Source organism: Pipistrellus hanaki (genome assembly GCF_964339955.1).
Source record: "Pipistrellus hanaki genome assembly, chromosome: 4".
NCBI classification, from domain to species: Eukaryota; Metazoa; Chordata; class Mammalia; order Chiroptera; family Vespertilionidae; genus Pipistrellus; species Pipistrellus hanaki.
In genome coordinates, this window is record NC_140506.1 from 52,301,106 (window position 1) to 52,317,976 (window position 16,871).

At 42.4% G+C, this 16,871-nt stretch overlaps 1 protein-coding gene across 7 annotated transcripts in view; it reads left to right on the top strand.

Moving 5' to 3' along the window:
* The first annotated feature begins 1,260 nt into the window (after nt 1–1,260).
* The window catches only part of PAM (peptidylglycine alpha-amidating monooxygenase), a 238,202-nt gene continuing 222,591 nt past the window's right edge, over nt 1,261–16,871 (top strand). For 6 of the 7 annotated variants that reach the window (XM_084881780.1, XM_084881786.1, XM_084881787.1 and 3 more), the window contains exon 1: nt 1,261–1,405. The gene's annotated coding sequence lies outside the window, so the exon portion shown is untranslated. The remainder of the gene's footprint in view (nt 1,406–16,871) is intronic. The other variant, XM_084881783.1, reaches the window with a different exon arrangement.

A 16,871-nucleotide genomic window follows, 5' to 3' on the forward strand; every position in this document is an offset into this window, starting at 1 on the left:
GGGCAGGTGAAGGCATGCTAGGACCTAGGTCCTGAAGTTTATCCAAGGCAAGAGTGATTTCCCTATAGAGAAATTTTCATTTGAGAGTTCCCTTAAGTCTGGAGGGCTTTGTCTCCTTCATTACAGCCCTTCTCCCGCGTACTCATTAGGTTCCACTTTCCTTCCTTGCCCGCTGGCTTCTTCTTCCTCATCTTCTTCAGCGTCCCTCCTTCCAGCCTGCTCCCGCCCCCACTCCCACTGGCAGACCCCAGGAGCAGGAGGCGCCCAGGCACTGTGCTAGGGATTCCTGTTAGGAGCTGGTGTGGGAGGGATTGGGAGAAAGGAGGATGAGGCTTGGGGACAAGCCAGGCAGCTGGAGTTGGAGAGGAAAAGGCGAGGTGAGCACACTCAAGCAGGGATTAAAGGCAGTGACAAACATCCACCCTCGAATTAAATGTGTATCAATTTGTGCGTGGGGTCAGTAACACAGCTTTAAGTCATTTGGGTGTAAAACCTCCGGGTTGGAACTTCCCACATCCCGGTTTTCTCCTGCTTTGGGAGGAGGCGGGGAGGGAGTTGGCTCCTGGGTTTCTTGTCTGCAGTTTAGGGGAGAAGTGGTCCAGTGCCAACTTAAAATAAAATAAAAAAAGGATAATGCAGGCAGAGGTGGGAATACAAGCCAGGTCAGGAGTCAGGAAGGGTCCCCCAGGCCAGGGGTGCCAGCAAGGAAGCACTAAGAACACCTGAGCCAAGTGGCCTAAATCCAGGGCCCGGCGTGGTGAGTATGTGAATGGACGTGTGGCCTAAATGGACGTGAACCCCTTTTCACAGGTTCAACCCCCGGGCCCGCCTGCCAGTTCTGCATACCCCTTTGCCGGAGTGCCCAACCCGGGACGGCAAAAGTCCTCCTACCCGCGCTGGGCAGAGGGAGAGTCCCCGGGCAGGGCAGCAGCGTGGCCGCCTCGCGGGGCTACATTTCGGGACGTGGGACAAGGCGGCGCGAAGGGAGCCAGACTTTCAGACCCGGTCTGTTCCCTCCCCTTCCCCCCCACCTTCCCCGGGGCTCCCGGGCCAGAGTCCCAGCTCCTGGCCACCTCCTGCGCGCTCGTGAGTGCAAACCCCGGGCAGCTGCCAGCGGCCGGAGGTGACCGCGGGGACCTCGCTCCCAGCCCCGCGGCCACCGCGCCGGGCGGCGGGGCGGAGCGGCCTCCCGGGGGCGGGCGGGGCGCTGTCCCGGGGAGCCCGGAGCGGCGAGCGGACGGGGTGGGGCCGCGCCCGGAGGAGGGAGCGCCGCGCGCCCAGCCTGTCCCCGCCCCGGAGCCCGAGCTCCAACCAACTCCGCCCGCCGCGCCCGTCCGCGCCCGCCGCCCGCCGCCCGCCGCCCCGGGCTTCCGTCCCGGCAGCGCCAGTGCCCGCGGCCGCGCAGGTGGGTGTCGCCGCCGCGGGGCGGGCAGGGCGAGGGGGAGGGTGGGAACGCGGAAGGGGGTCCAGCAAGTTGGGCAGCTGCGGGGCTGGGACGGGGATCCTGCCGCCTCCGCTCCCAGGGCGCCAAGGCGGTGGTGGATGGGCAGCTCGGGTCCCGGAATCCGGCGCCGCGGCCAGGGCGGGTCGCGGGGACCCAGCCTTCCTCGCGCTCCCCAAACCTCTCTCTCTCTCTCTCTCATCGCTCTCACCACCAGCCCGGCCCTGACCAGTTCCTGGGGGTGACTCACGCCTCCTGCCCTCCTCACCTCCGGGCGCGCCAGCTCTGCTCTCCTCCCTGCCCTTTTGCCAGCCTTGGAGTGGAATGCGCCGGCCAAGGGTGATCGCAGAGGCGGGGTGGAAAGTATCCACCACTTGGAGTTAGACGGGGGTTTCTGTCCTGTTTCAGTCTCCTTCCCATTGATGTGGCCTTTGGGCCCCTCTGTGTTCTTGGCTGCAAAACGCGCGCCCGCTCTGCCCATGCTGAGGGTTGTTGTCACCCACCATCCCAGTGGAAGGACTTAAGTATCTTATCACTTGATTTTGTTTTGACCACCGTCTCTGGTCTTCTCACATTGCCTGATGGCAGGTCCTGAGTTCTAATCCTCTGAGGTCAGATCCTCCTGCTTAGACGTCTCTACCTGATTTGGTCAGTAGCTTTGTTGGGATAAAAGACTCCTGTTTCTGGATCTGGTCATTAGTATTGAAATCATCTATTCCCCACCTAATTCTGTGTTCAAAGCTGTACCTTGCATCTTTCTATGGTAAGGTGACCAGACGTCCCGCTTTTGGCAGGTCAGTCCTGATTTTTAACAATTTGTCCCGCGTCCCGCCGCGTTTTAAAAACAAATTGTTAAAAATTGGGACCGTCCCGTCTGGTCACCTTATTCTATGGTTACAGGAATTCAAATAGCAGAAGATCAATATTGGCCCCAATCTTTGGAAATAAACTTACTAGGTGTTTGCTTTAGGTGTTTACCAATCTTTACTATCTCTTTTCCATCTTAAGTGCAAATTTGTATTTGCTTTTTATTTTAAACAACTCAGGAAGTAGACTTTGATTTTTGTAAACCTCAGCTGTTTGGCTCAATCAACCAACACGTGCCCTATCATTTGTAACATTTTCAATTTAAAGTCACAGGCACAAGCGTTCTTAGCACTATTCTAGTTATTTTATGAAGAAAGTGGACTAATAAAGTCAGCTTTAGTAAGTGGACTAATGAAGTCAGCTTTAGACTTGATATTAAATACTTAAGGCCTTTCACAAATTCCTGATTTAATAGACAGTTCATGAGTTCCTGTGTTGTGCAGTGTTACACTTTTAAAGATAAATCTAGAAAACTGGTCTTCCTTACTCAAAGTCTAAAGGGACTTCTAATCTAACGTAGAGACTAATATTTTTAGTTCATATTTTTATGACATTAAGTATATTCTAATGACTATATGTGGCAAGTAGCATGTTGGGAAGAATATATTATTGAAGGCCCTGTTAGATCATTATTTAGTGAATCTACTTAATAAAGTGAACAAATAATATGTTTAGCTAAACTCGTGTTTTCTGGAATAAAATTTCAAATGCTCCTACTTAAAATGAGAGGCATACTTGGAAATAAAATCTTTATGTTTAGAACGAAAGCTCAGAAGAACATTCACCCACGTATGATTTGGTAACAAATGTTGAAAGCTGTAGAAATTGCAATTCTAACTTAATAAGTCAATTTATGGGTGCAATTTTTTCTCCACTCCTTGAAAAATGAAATTATGTTATAATGCATAGAAAAAAAATAGAGATTGAATGTAATATTTTCAGTAAGTTGAAACTTGAACCCTAATGGGCTGACAGGCTCTGGATTGACTCTGGAAATTTGACTTAAGATTCTTACTGAGAGTTTTTTGTTTTGTTTTGTTTTTAGCCATTAAAAATCTGGCTTGGCGCAAGGGATGGGCATGAATTCCACCTGGAAAAGGTTAACCGGATTAGGTTGTATGTGTTGTAACTCAATGACATCTCTGATTTTTTTCCTGCTTATTTGAAGAATCCCTCCATCTGTTGGATATGTGTAGAATTGCTTAGTCTTTATTACATACAGTACTGGGCTTTGAGAACTTTGATTCAGCTCACAGTGAAACAGGGCACTTTGAGGACAGCCTGAGGAATGTGACATTACACTTGGCCTATTGCTCTGAATCTTTGTTTTCCTCTTTGTGAAATGAGATTAAAGATCCTGTCACTGCCTTGAAAACCATGTGGTTTGTATAATAAGAATATTAAGCCAGAAAGCTTCGTTCATGTATAAGAACTTTCTTCAACCCTTCAACTCCTTTAGCCAGTAAAAGTTAATTGTTAAAAGCACATACAAATAGCTTTAAAAAGGGCTCTGAATAAAGTAGGTGGCGGTGTCATGTACTCTAAAGTCTCTTGAGAGAAGTTTCGGTCGTCTTTATCTTCTACAAGTACTGATTTGAGAATAAGACTATCTTATCTAAGGTTGAACAGCTAGCTAGTTATTGTCAGGAGTGGAACTATAATTTTGATTGCCTAGAAAGTAGTTCTATAGTTTCTCCTTTTATATGTGGCCTTCCATCCAGGCCACATTTAAAATCTCACATTTATTAATGTATATGGCTAGAAATTTTGGCTTCAGGTTCTGATGGGCTAGGTTGGAGTTCTGCGCAGGCATTTACTAATCATATAACCCCACGCAGGTTACTTTTAACCTCCCAAGTCCTCAGTTTCCTCATATCCAAAATGGAAATAATAGACATATTTAGCTCAAAGGACTGTTGTAATGATTAAGTGAACTAATTGATATGAAGTACTTACATATTGCCAGTTATTTATTATGTGTTTACCACTCAAGTAGTTTCTTGAGGGGGGTGGGAGGAATGACATTTTAAATGTCCAAATAAAAAAAATACATAAAAACATAAACACACACAACCAAAATATTTTGAATTGTCAATTCCTCAGCTAACTTTTGTCTAGTTTATTTATTCAACAAGTGTTTATTGAGCTCCTCTGCGTGTTGGGCCTCTTTCTCGCACTGGTACAAATGGTGTACAAGGCAGAGTCACTCTCTCATGATCTGGAAGTCTGGGGAGAGAACAGAAAATTGTAGTTTTATGTGCTTTGTGCCATGAGGGGGTAAAGCAGAGAACCACTGAAGACAGGTGGGATGGGATGACAGGCCCCTGAATGGATGGCTGTCATGTGGTGCTTCATGTCATCCTAATTAGGGTGGGTGATAATCATAGAAAACTTCCCATGAATACTCTCAGACTTGAAGAATAAGTGACAGCAGGTGAAGAAGTTGGATAATGGAGAGTGTTCCAGACCAAAAGGAACAGAGCATGACCCATTAGGATGGGAGTCAGGTAAATAAAGTAAAGGATAAATAAATAGTTGTAGGAGAGGGCAGTGTGGCAATCTGGAGAACCCAGGCTTGGTCTAAAGCAGGGGTCTTCAAACTACGGCCCGCGGGCCACATGCAGTCCGCAGAGGTGTCTGATCCTGCCCCCCAGGTTTTTTGGGCAGTGAGCGCAGCTGAGGTGTTACAGTAGGAATTAGTAGTTCATATAGTCCAGCCCTCCAGCTCTCTGAGGGACCGTGATCTGGCCCCCACTTTAAAAAGTTTGAGGACCCCTGGTCTAAAGGAACAGTAGATACTCAGTTTCAGCCAAGTATTGTCAGGTTCAGTTGCAGGCCAGGGATCGCCAGATGTGTGATTTTTAAAGAAGAGCTTAAAATACATTTTTTGTAAAAGTGAAATCTTCTAAAGTGTGAAATGGCCCAAATGCATTTTAAATGATTGTCTGAGCCGATTTGTAGTTAGAATTCAACCCAGGGCCACCACTTTATGACCTCTGCCTTTAAGGAAATGGAAAAGGTTTCATGGGGCTAAAAGGATGCCTCTTAGACGGGGAGGCGAGGGAAGTGCCCACAGTTGTGGGCAGAGCTCTCTCACTCGGGGCCTGTGGAGCTGGCCGAGGAGAGTTGGGTTAATCCTGAAAACAACAGTGCCATGATGAGATTTGTGTTTACAGGGTACATTCTGGCTACTGTATGGAGAATGCCTGGGAATAGACTGTAGTGGTAACCATTTAGGAAACTATTGAAATGGTCTGAGCAAGAAATAAATATGGCTAAAATCCAGGTATTTGAGCAGGATAGGAAGAGACGGGTGGGTTTCGGAGATATGTATGATGCCTCCACTGTTAGAGGTAATTCTCCACTAATCGCTCAGGTTTCTGTGAGCAGAGGCATTGCAGAGACACTGACTGCTTTTGTTCTAAACTGTCTATTCAAGGACACTTACTGGTCCATAGCAGACATCCTTGGAAAATAGAGGTAGTTTTTCCTCTGCAGCAAAGGAAAAGTAGGCTTCCTATCTAGTGTAAAAGATTTGGGTATTCTAAGCTAGGTTTCCCTTATGTTATGTGAATCATTTAGTGTGTACATGTCACCTACCCTTCTTTACATCATACTATGGGAATTAGGTTTCAGAGAATTGGTACAACTATGCTAATACTCCCGCTACTATTTCTATGAGTAATGTAGTCCTGTGTCTCCACCACAGTAATAACTTGCCTCCTCCCAGCATCCATGAAGCTGTGGCATGCTTATTTGTTCACTTGCAAGTAGGGTAAACTCTAATATCGTTTACAGCCACTATGTCTAAGTATAAATGAATTAAAATAGAGAATGTTCATTCCTTAGTCACCTTAGCTGCATTGCATGTACTTAATAGCCATATGTGGCTAGTGGCCACTGTAGTGGCAAAGCAGTTATAGAGCATTGCCATCTCTGCAGATAGTTCTATCAGATGTTGCTGGACCAAGGTTTAGATTTTCTCATGTGTTCTTGGGTGAGTAGAGGTGGTTGATTTTGGCACCATGAAAAGGATGCTTATTTTCATGTTAGGTTCACAGGAGAGCCTTTATGTAAAGGAAATATTTCAGTTTGGATAACAAGTACAGTATTTAGTTCAGGCCTGTTGGGGGGTGGGGAGTAGGAAAGCATCTACAGTGTCAATTTGAGACTAAGCAGACCGGGGCCATGTGGAAACAGAAGTTCTACATATATACGGCTTTCCTCAAAATCATGTATGACTGAGATTAGGATCTGTGCCCAAAGGAGCTTGAACACTGTCTTCAGCTCATCTACCAGCCAAGCTTAACATAAAAGGACAAGAGTGACACATTCCCTGCGTGATCCTGGAGCAGGACCAGTCCCGCAGCACCCAGGCAGGGCCTGCTGCGGTCCAGCTGTGCCGCCTGAACTCACAGAAAGGAGAGAGGGCAGCAACACAATTTACAAATGGCTCCTGTTCAGGGAGTGTAAGAAGTCAGCCTTGAGATAAGAAGGAACTGGGCTAAAAAAGAAAAAAACAACAACAACAACAAAAATGTTCTGGAAAGTACAATTTTAAATGATGCAATAGAGGTACAGGACAGTGCCAAGGATCAATAATAACAGCAGGTCTATTTCTCTGCCACAAGGGGGAAGCTCATTTTTGGGGAGGGCATAGACCACAAGTACTGGGAAGCAAAAGCATAACATTGTTTCTATCATTATTTCTGTCATTTTATAGGCCCAGCCAATAGCAGCTGCAGCCACAGAGGGCAGTTTATTTTTTATTTTTTACTAGAGGCCCGGTGCATGAAATTCGTGCACATGGGGAGTGTCCCTTCAGCCCAGTCTGCATCCTCTCCAATCCAGGACCCCTCAGGGGCAGTTGGACATCCCTCTCACAATCTGGGACCACTGGCTCCTAACTGCTCACCTTTCTGCCTGCCTGATTGCCTCTAACTACCCCCCCATCTCCCTGCCAGCCTGGTCACCCCCAACTTCTCCCACCCTCCCCCACCAGACTGGTTGTCCCTTACTGCCCCCCTCTGCTGGCCTGGTTGCCCCTCATTGCCCCATCCTGCTGGCCTGGTCGCTCTCAACTGCCCCCTCTGCTGGCCTGGTCGCCCCACGGAGCCTGCTGTTCAGTCATTTAGTTGTCCCTCATTCACCCCTCTGCCGGCCTGGTTGCCCATGCAGCCTATTAGGTCATCTGTTTGGTTGTTTCAGTTGTGACAATCACTTATTTGTTTATTTTTTTACCTGCATTGAATGTGAGGTTGACTATTTAGTCAGTAGTTTTAACATAAGTAAAATAAAAGATGGAGGTAGAGATTTTTTTAAATGAAGGCAGAGGCCCTTATTGAAGAATTGTACTACAGTCGTCTATTTCCGTAGCTGAAAGAGCTTTAATGAAAACTTCAGATATTAAGAATTATATTTACCCGTGCCAAAGAAATTTGCTTTAAAATAGTACTTATTTCTAGCGAGGTAAAAGTTTATTTACATGAAGGCTAATTAGAGGTTTCTAAAAATCTGAATTTTAGGATAGTTTGAAAGTTGAATTTATTATTTTTGAGTTCTAACATACATAACGCAGGCCCTGCTAAGGATGCTACCTTTCAGAAGTCTTTGAGGGGAACTTTTGTAAAAAGATATGTTAATTTTCAAATAGCGGGATGATTGTTTGCGTGCAACTGGTGGATTCTATGATGTTTAAAGAAAACTTGTGTAGGTTAAACATATACTTCTTGTTTGCACTACTAATTGCCTCAAGATACGTCTATTTACACAGATACTTCTTCACTTTCAGTCAGTTCTGTGCTGCCAAACTCCCGTGCTGCTAGTGTTTGGACCAATGTAGAGTCCCTTGCATACATTTCTCATTAGTGAGGTTTCACTCCATTTAGTGCTTCAGTGCTGCTTTGGTAAATGTCTTTTTTTTTTTAAATTGTGAATTTTAATATTTTATTTCTGTAGGGATGAAAAAGGTTGGTCATCCCCCCCCTACAATCCTCCATCTCCTGTGCCCCCAACCAAATCTGGTAGCTTCAATTGTTCAGCCTGCTTTCAGTGTTTCCTTTCAATTTTGTTTGGCACACTTCTTTCCTTGTGCCGCCATTCTCCTCATACAAACAGCATGAAATTGGAAAGAATCATTGTCTGTTGTATTTCTGAAGATCAGAATTTTCACCGGTTCCACGCAGTCCTTCCTCAGGCAGGGTGTAGTAAATCTGCTTTGGAAAGCTGGCTCCAGCAAAACTGGAGTATGCAGTGGAAATTGTGGTGTGACCTCAGCAACAAACGCAGGCGCCTTGCTGTTTATTGCATGAGTCACTCACTGATGGGTTCAAATGAAAGCAAATGATACTCGATTGCTTTTCATGCATGTCAGTGTTACATCTTATTTTAAAAGAAGCCTGAGAGAAACAAAAAACAAACAAAAAAACAACTAGTAAGCTCTTTCCCCCAGAGAACTTGAAATGAGCCCCCACTAGAGCATAGATTCCAGAGTTAGGTGATTAAAGCAGGAACAATGAAGGTTACAGGTTCGGCCTTGGCCTTGAACCCGTGATTTCCTGTGGTGCTCGGAATTGTTCAGTGTGCAGATTTCCTCGGGTTGCACATGAGTGACTTTAATCAGGAGCAAAAGTGAATTCTTTCTCTAATATGCCCTTTCCTCCACGGCCCTTGCCTCACTTAGCTATCACTGTATGCCTAATCAACCACAGTGAAATGTCTTTAAAACATTTTCCAGGGGAGGAAGGGCTTTTGGAGCATTTTTATAAAGTGAAGTGCCAAGTAGGAAAGTTCGAATGGTTTCCTTGCACAGATAGATGTTCCCAGGGAGACCGATGAGTCAAGGAGTTGTTCATAGGATATGTAAATGAAACCTTTCACCTAGTTGCTGTCATTACCTAACTCATAATTGTATAGTTTTAGCAAATTGTTTGAACTGGTGCTTGTCTAGTTCTTTAATGAAACAGGCTCTTTTGTCCCATTTTTTCCCAGTTTAAATAAAAGTAGGTCCTATAAAGAAACCAAAGCCATAGGAGGGAATGGAGAACGACAGAGGAGTGTCCTCTTCTACCGGGTAGCTAAGAAAAACCTTTCTGAATAAGTGGTATTTCAGCAAAAACCCAAATGAAGGAGCGGGACAGGGAACAAGTGCAAGTTCTTGAGGCTTGAAAAGGACACCTCACCCTTAAAGAATACCAAGAAGGCCACTGTACCTGCAGATATGGAAAGGAGGGAGGAAAGACAGGTGCCAAGGATGCCTTGCCAGTAGTTGAAGCTTAAAAGCATCTAAAGAGATTCATTATATTCTCTTTAGACCTAACCACATACTGCACCCACCGCAATCTCAGCTTGCTTCTGCCACTACACTATTTTTAACACTGCAGCTGGAACAGCTTCTTTCATCCCATGGCACCCTGCTGAAGAACTGACAGTGATAACTCCGAGTCCAGCAGGTCTGTGGTGACCTTTTGATCATCACAGATGGAAGGGCCCTTTCCTTATATTAACTGCATTTCCCAATGCAGACCTCACTGAACTTTTCCAATCAGTCAGTTGAAGGCCTTCCTCCAATTCTGTATAGGCCTTCTAGATAATTTATTGTTTTTCTCCTTGGTGTAACATTCATCACCTAGGTGTTACATTTATCACCTTGGTGCCTCTATCCTGCCTGCTAGTCTACTTCTATCTCCTTCTTCAAGGCCAGGTTCACAAGCTATGAGTTATCTTGTCTACCGGTCCCCCCCCCCCCACCTTTACCTCCAGTTTATTCCATCCTACCTTGATCACTAGATCAGTTTATGGGCTATAATGTGTTTTTTTCCTGAGTCACTTGAAAAGGCACTACTTTCAAGGGCCACTGTTGTTCCAAGTTAAAATATTTATGATTGCATTCTTTCTTCCTAGAAGAGATTTGGCACCAATACTAGCTCTGCCATGCATATGTGTTTGCTTTGGCCAAAATATTCAACTCTCTGTCCTTGTCAGTAAGATGATTATAAGTGTCCCTTCTTACATTTATGGTGTAGTTGAGAAATAAATGAAGTAAAACACAAAGAACATGTTTTCAACACATGAAAGCCATTGTATTTAATATTTTAGGTTCTCCTATAAACTGCAGGTCTTTCATACTAATTCAGACAGCATGGAATTACATGTATGCTGCAGGAATTCTGTGAGGCTTTTTAGCTTTTAGCCACGCCATGGAAGCTTGGGACAACTCAATGTGCAGCACCTGTATTCGTTTCCTGGGCCAAAGGAACAAAATACCACAATCTGGATGGCTTAAACAACAGAAATGTTCTTTTTGTCACAGTTCCCTCTGAGGGCTGTGAGGGCAAGTTTGTGCCATTCCTCTTCTTAGCGCCAGACGTTCCTTTGCTTGTGGATGACATTCTTTCAGGGTCTTCTTTTGTGTCTTTCCTCTATGTCTCTGTGGCCAACTTCTTCTTTTTTATAAGAAGAGAGTCGTAGGATTGCAGCCCATCCTAATAGCCTCATCTTAATTTGTTTATATGCAGAGATCCTATTTCCAAATAAGGTCATATTCACAGATACTAGAAGTTAAGACTCTTAATGTCTTTTTAAGGCACATAATGTAACCTGTATCACCTTGATTCAATACAAATGCAAGGAGGGATAATCACAAATACTGTGCTACTAGAATGACTTGTAGAGGTAAATAGTGAGATATTTTTTACCAAGTATTTCAAGTTAAAATATTTATGATTGCACTATGTCATACAGAAAACTAGCTCTTGCATATCTAATTGGTAAAATGAATTTCTTATATTTTTCCTGAGATATAAAAAATTTTGTATGAAATTCTGAATGTTCATACATATTTATTTTGGAATTTTGCAAGTCCTGTTAATTTATAATTGATTTAAATTAGAGCAGAGAGGGCCAATCAAGAGAAGCAATAACACCCAATATTTTCCTTCCAAATTTTAATAGCATGTTCAGTTATTGTACTGATGTGAATGGAAAAAAAATACAACCCACGTCTTATTCATATAACTTTTATGTGGACTTTTCTGTGTGTGAAAAATTTACTGCTTGACCTTTACCCCCTTACCTAGTAAAGTGGCTGGGGCCAGCTGCAAGAGAGAGAGAGAGAGAGAGAGCCAAGAGAGTGCTCCTGTGTCCAGGAGTTTAAATATTCCCTCTTCAGTGGCCACTGACTTGTTCCCAGGTGTGACTGACACATAGCACCTTACCCACATCCCCCAGACCTTCCTCGGTATTTGTCTGTTTCCAGTCCTTTCCCCAGTGATCTGTGGGGAACAGACTTGGAGAGTGTTAACTGCAGGTTCCTGGCAAAGCTGTGTAAATGGCATGTCTACTTTACCTAGTCTCCTCTTTGGTCCTTTCTTGTTAATAATAACCAGATTATGAGAACAGTATCACTTATAGTAGCCTAACCCTTTGTCACAATGCTTACGTCACTCACTTCACTTAATCTCATCAGGCACTGTATCACATTTCCCACGAAGGGTGAGTACTATCCGGTAAGGTGTTTTGTGAGATAGACCACACACACACACACACACAACTTTTATTTCAGTATATTGCTATAATTGTTCCATTTTATTTTTAGTTATTATTAAACTCTTATTTTGCCTACCTGATAACTTAAACTTCATCACAGGAATGTATGCATAGGAAAAAGCATAGTGTGTAAAGCATTCATTATTAGCTTCAGTTTTAGGCAGCTTCTGGGGCTCTGGAGTGTACCCCCCACAGATAAGAGAGAACTTCTGGTGCTCAATTTGAGGGGGATAATTTCTCAGACTGGTTGGGAACTATATCACCCAATTATTATTTTTTTTCATTTCTAAATATTAGAGTTCTATTTTAATTACCATTTCAGATGTCATTGAAAATAAACCCATTTGCCAGGTCGGAATGAAATTGGAAATCTTTGTTGGTGCTATACTCTTTTAATAGGGGAAACAGAAGATGGGAAAAAAGTAGTTTTACTTTTTAAAGCATAACCCTTCTGGGATTTAAACTCATCAACTTTGTAATGTCAACAAAGCATTTTAAAATCTGAACAACAAACTTGGTGGTGACCATATTTTTGGCTCCTTCCATAAGCACTGTGTACCTATGCCTCCAGTGGCTTCTTTCAGAGTTTTCAACTCAGAAACACAAAGGGAGGAAAGATGGGGGCAGGGAGTGACCCTTTAGCATCCTGAGAAGAGGAAATGGATGTTTACACTGCTGTCAGCTAGAATTTTGAAGCCTTTCAAAAACAAAGTTACACTGTATGCCCCAGATTTTATAGAGAAGCCTAATGCCAATTGAAAAATAGGAATTCTGGAAAAGTTTATGACCCGCGAGGCTCAGAGGCCCTCTTGCAGGCTGTGGTTCACTAGAAGGTCTGTGACTGGGTTTAAAAGAAATGTTTATGTGTTCTCATTGTGAACACCTGTAGCATAATAATCGCTTCCATTTATTGATGTAGTTTTATGTAGAGAAGAAAACTAGCTTCCTGACGTTGGATAGTTGGGTCAGTTTTTGGCTCGGCCTCCTACTAGCTACCAGACCTGAACCTCTCAGTGCCTTAGCTTGATCATCTTTCAACCAGAATATGCTGGGACCTGTTTCATATACTGTGGTGGTTGTCATTATTCTTTTGAGGCGATGCATATAAAATGTTATATGCATGTAAGATGCATACCAAATGCCTGGCCACATGGTTAAATGCTTAGTATCTAAACATTAAGTTTGTTATTATTAAATGTTGGATTGGATACCTTACCTAGGATATTTTTAATGCTTTCTATAACTCTTCAGTAGCCCCCCTTTTACCAAAACTTGAAAACCACAAAATTCACTTTGTTTGGAATGCGAAGGTATGGGGAAATGGTCTTTCTTTTGCCATCGTCTTCGGCATGATGGTTGTACACTGGTATTGTCCATCAATAAGCAAGTTTGTGAGATAGAGCAGAAGGAGATTGCAACCTTTTTCCACCCCTTAAAGTTATGTGCTAGGATGCTTATGCAGTTCATGAGATATGCACAGTGTTCTCAAACATGTGAAATATATATCGGCCCCTTTCAAAGGAAACAAAAACATCCTCTCTTCTATTGATACTTGGACTTAATATGTTTGTCATGATGTTACATATATACAAATACACATAGATATATGTATAATGCCCTGTTATTATATATACATAAACACACACACACACACACACACACACACACACACACACACCACACTCATTATAATGTGGAGTAAATGTCTTCATTTATAGCACTTGTCTATATATGTACAAAAGGCTAAGCGACTGGCTGGTAGGTATGTCACGCACTGATGACCAGGGGGCAGATACTCAACGCAGGAGCTGCTGAGCTGCAGTGACTTGGCAACGGCAATTCTCGGGTAACGCACCCTGGAACCAAAGAGGAGGGAGCCCAATTCTGGGGTGCATCACCTGAGAACTGGCCTCTTGAAATCTGGGACCCCTTGGGGGATGTCGGAGAGCTGGTTCTGGCCAGATCCCCACAGGCCAGGCCAAGAGAGCCCACCTGCTCACTCCACAGACACCTTTCGAGTCGTGGTGTTATCCCAGGCTGGCCGGGGAGCAGTTGAGGAAGGTTTGATTCAGGGCATGTCCGGCCAGTCTCACCTTAACTCTAACCCCACTGGCTACCTTCTAATTAATTTCCTTTCAATATGCATGAATCCGTGTACCAGGGCACTAGTGTAGTTATAAAATAAGACAAATTTACAAATGAAATGCCAACAAGACTATAAAACCAATAAAATTCAAGTATTTGCAATAATTTATGTGTTATTTTGCTGAAAGTAAACTTTAAATTTTGGTTTTATCCATACTCAAGATGGAGTTTGTTTAATTTGTGTTTACCTTTTGATTTCATCATATTAATATATCATGAACATTTGAATATCAGTGTTTTAATATGTTTTAACCAAAAAGAAGTCTTCTTTAATAAATAGGTCATATAACTCGGTAGTAATAATTTCAAGGTGTTATTAGATAGTTCAGAATAATAGGACTTTGGGAATACCAATTTTAATGGCTGGTACATGATCAATTTGAAAAGCTGGTCTTTGCCTTGGAATCAGTATTTAAGTGTAGACCTCATCCCAGGTTCTGTCACTGAGCATTGAACCTGGAGTCAGATTTCCTGGGTTCACACTGCTGCAAAAATATGTTTTACATAAAAATTTCTGTAAATTTTACTTTACAATAAACTAAAATTACTGGGTGAACAAGTATCTATAATAATAAAAGTGTGACATGCTAATTAGACTGGACAGCCAAACAGTCTTCCGGATGTCATTCTGGACGTCCTTCCAGACAAAGCCAGGGGTGAGGCAGAGGGTGAGGCAGAGGCAGTTGGAGCAATCAGACAGGCAGGCAAGTGGTTAAGGCAATAAGGAAGGCAGGCAGAGGTGGTTAAGAGCAATCAGGCAGGCAGGTGAGCAATTACAGGTGATTGTGCAGGCAGGCGAGTGGTTAGGGGCGATCAGGCAGGCAGAGTGGTTAGGGGCGATCAGGCAGGTAGGCAGGTGAGTGGTTAGGAGCCAGTGGTCCCAGACTGTGAGAGGGTGCAGGCACCCCCGTCCTCCCCCCACCCTCGTGCACAAATTTTGTGCACCGGGCCTCTAGTGTAGATATAAAGTTCTTGCTTTAAGTTACATTTGCCATTTGCAGTCCAAGTGTAGAAAGAGAACTCAGCCTATCATATCCCCTTTCAGGAGTCAGCAAATATTTTCTGTGAGAGGCTGAATGGGGTAAATATTTTAGGCTTTGCAGGCCTCATTTAGTCCCTATTGTAACTACTTAGCTCTGCTGTTACAACATGAAAACAGCCGTAGACAGTACATAAAACTTAATTTAAATTCATATAATTTTCACATGACAGAATCTTATTTTATTTTTTTCCCAACAATTAAAAACTGTAAAAACCATTTACTGTTAGTATGCAGGCTATGCAAAAACTGGGTGGTGAGGATTTGACTTGAGGGCCTCGTTTAAGGCCTGACCTAGATGACAATGGGTGGAGTGGACAGGACCCTTTTTGGCTTTTATTTCTGGAGGCAGCATCGTGTAGTGATTAAGACAGTGGCTCTGAAGTAAGACTACCTCCCCTGTTTCCCTGTTTGTGACATCTGGAAAATAGGGGAAGATTTTTCTTTGTATGTCAGATAGTTTTGGGGGATGAAATAAGAGACTGGATGTATAACACATAACATTGAGAAGTAGTTTGTAGATTTAGTTCTTGTTATTGCTGTAATTACTACTGTGGTTGTACAGTTTGTCATGTTGTTTATTGGCCATTTATTATTTTTAGTTGTTCTTTTGAGCTATTATTTGTTCTTTACAATACCTATTTATGTATTAACTCGTTCTCAGATATTTTCCAAATCACTTTTCTGGTGTGTTTTTTTTTTGCCTTTTGTTTTTATATGTGGTTATTTTTGTTGTTTTTATTTTTTCAAAAATCAGATATTATCTTTTTTTATTTTGGTATTTCAATTATTGAAGATAATTATTTCATTGTTTTTATTTTTATAAAAATATTCTCAATCTGAGATGAGATATTTAACTAAATTTTTATTCTATTTTAACTTTCATAATTTACTAATTCTGGACTTAATTTTATATATGTCATCAATATCTAAATGTATATTATATATAGATTATACAAATTAATTCAGTATCATTAATTGAATAATTATTTCTTGTCTACTGATTTAAAATGCGACTTTATCAGACTAAATAATTTGGTTGAATGGAATTTGGTCTGAAGAAAAAATTTTAAAACAAAGCTGTTAATATGACATTGTTCTCTGGTCTTCACTATTGATCATTTGGTGTAATATGAAACCTTTTTATCACTTTAAATTTTTATTTATCTTTTAAATGTGGTAAAACATCACATCATCACCTTAGCTTTTTTTAGTGTATAGTTCTGTAATGTTAACGTATTTACATTGTTGTACAGAGCTCCAGATCTTTCCCTATTAGATAACAACTTCCCGCTTCCTCCTCCATAAGCCCCGGTAACCACAGTTCTATGTTATAGTCTATGAATGTAATTACTTTAGATATTTCATATAATTTAAATAATATAGTATTTGTCTTTTTGTGACTGGCTTATTTTATTTAGCATAAGGCTTTACCCTCAGGACTTAAATTTTTTTTTAAAAAATATCTAGATAATTCTGGGTGAAATAGAAATGCTTTTAGACCTCGTGTCTCTGATCAGATGGGATATGGGTGTCTTTTATGTGCTTCAGCTTTCAGATTTGTCTTAAAGAACATGCATACATTTTATAGGGGAAAATGCTTCAAGGAATCTGTTTTGGACATTCAGATTGTTTTTAGCTGACCTTTTATGATAGGCTGGTTGGCAACTCTATGCTGGCTCATTTATTGAACAGTTACTTACTGAGTCCCCTCTGTGTATCAGGCAGAGTGCCAAATGCACTCATCCCTTTTGGCAAATTTGGTTTGCTCTAATATGTCTCTTTTATTGAATACTTAATTGTCAAGCCCGTTGCCATGATTGGACATTTATC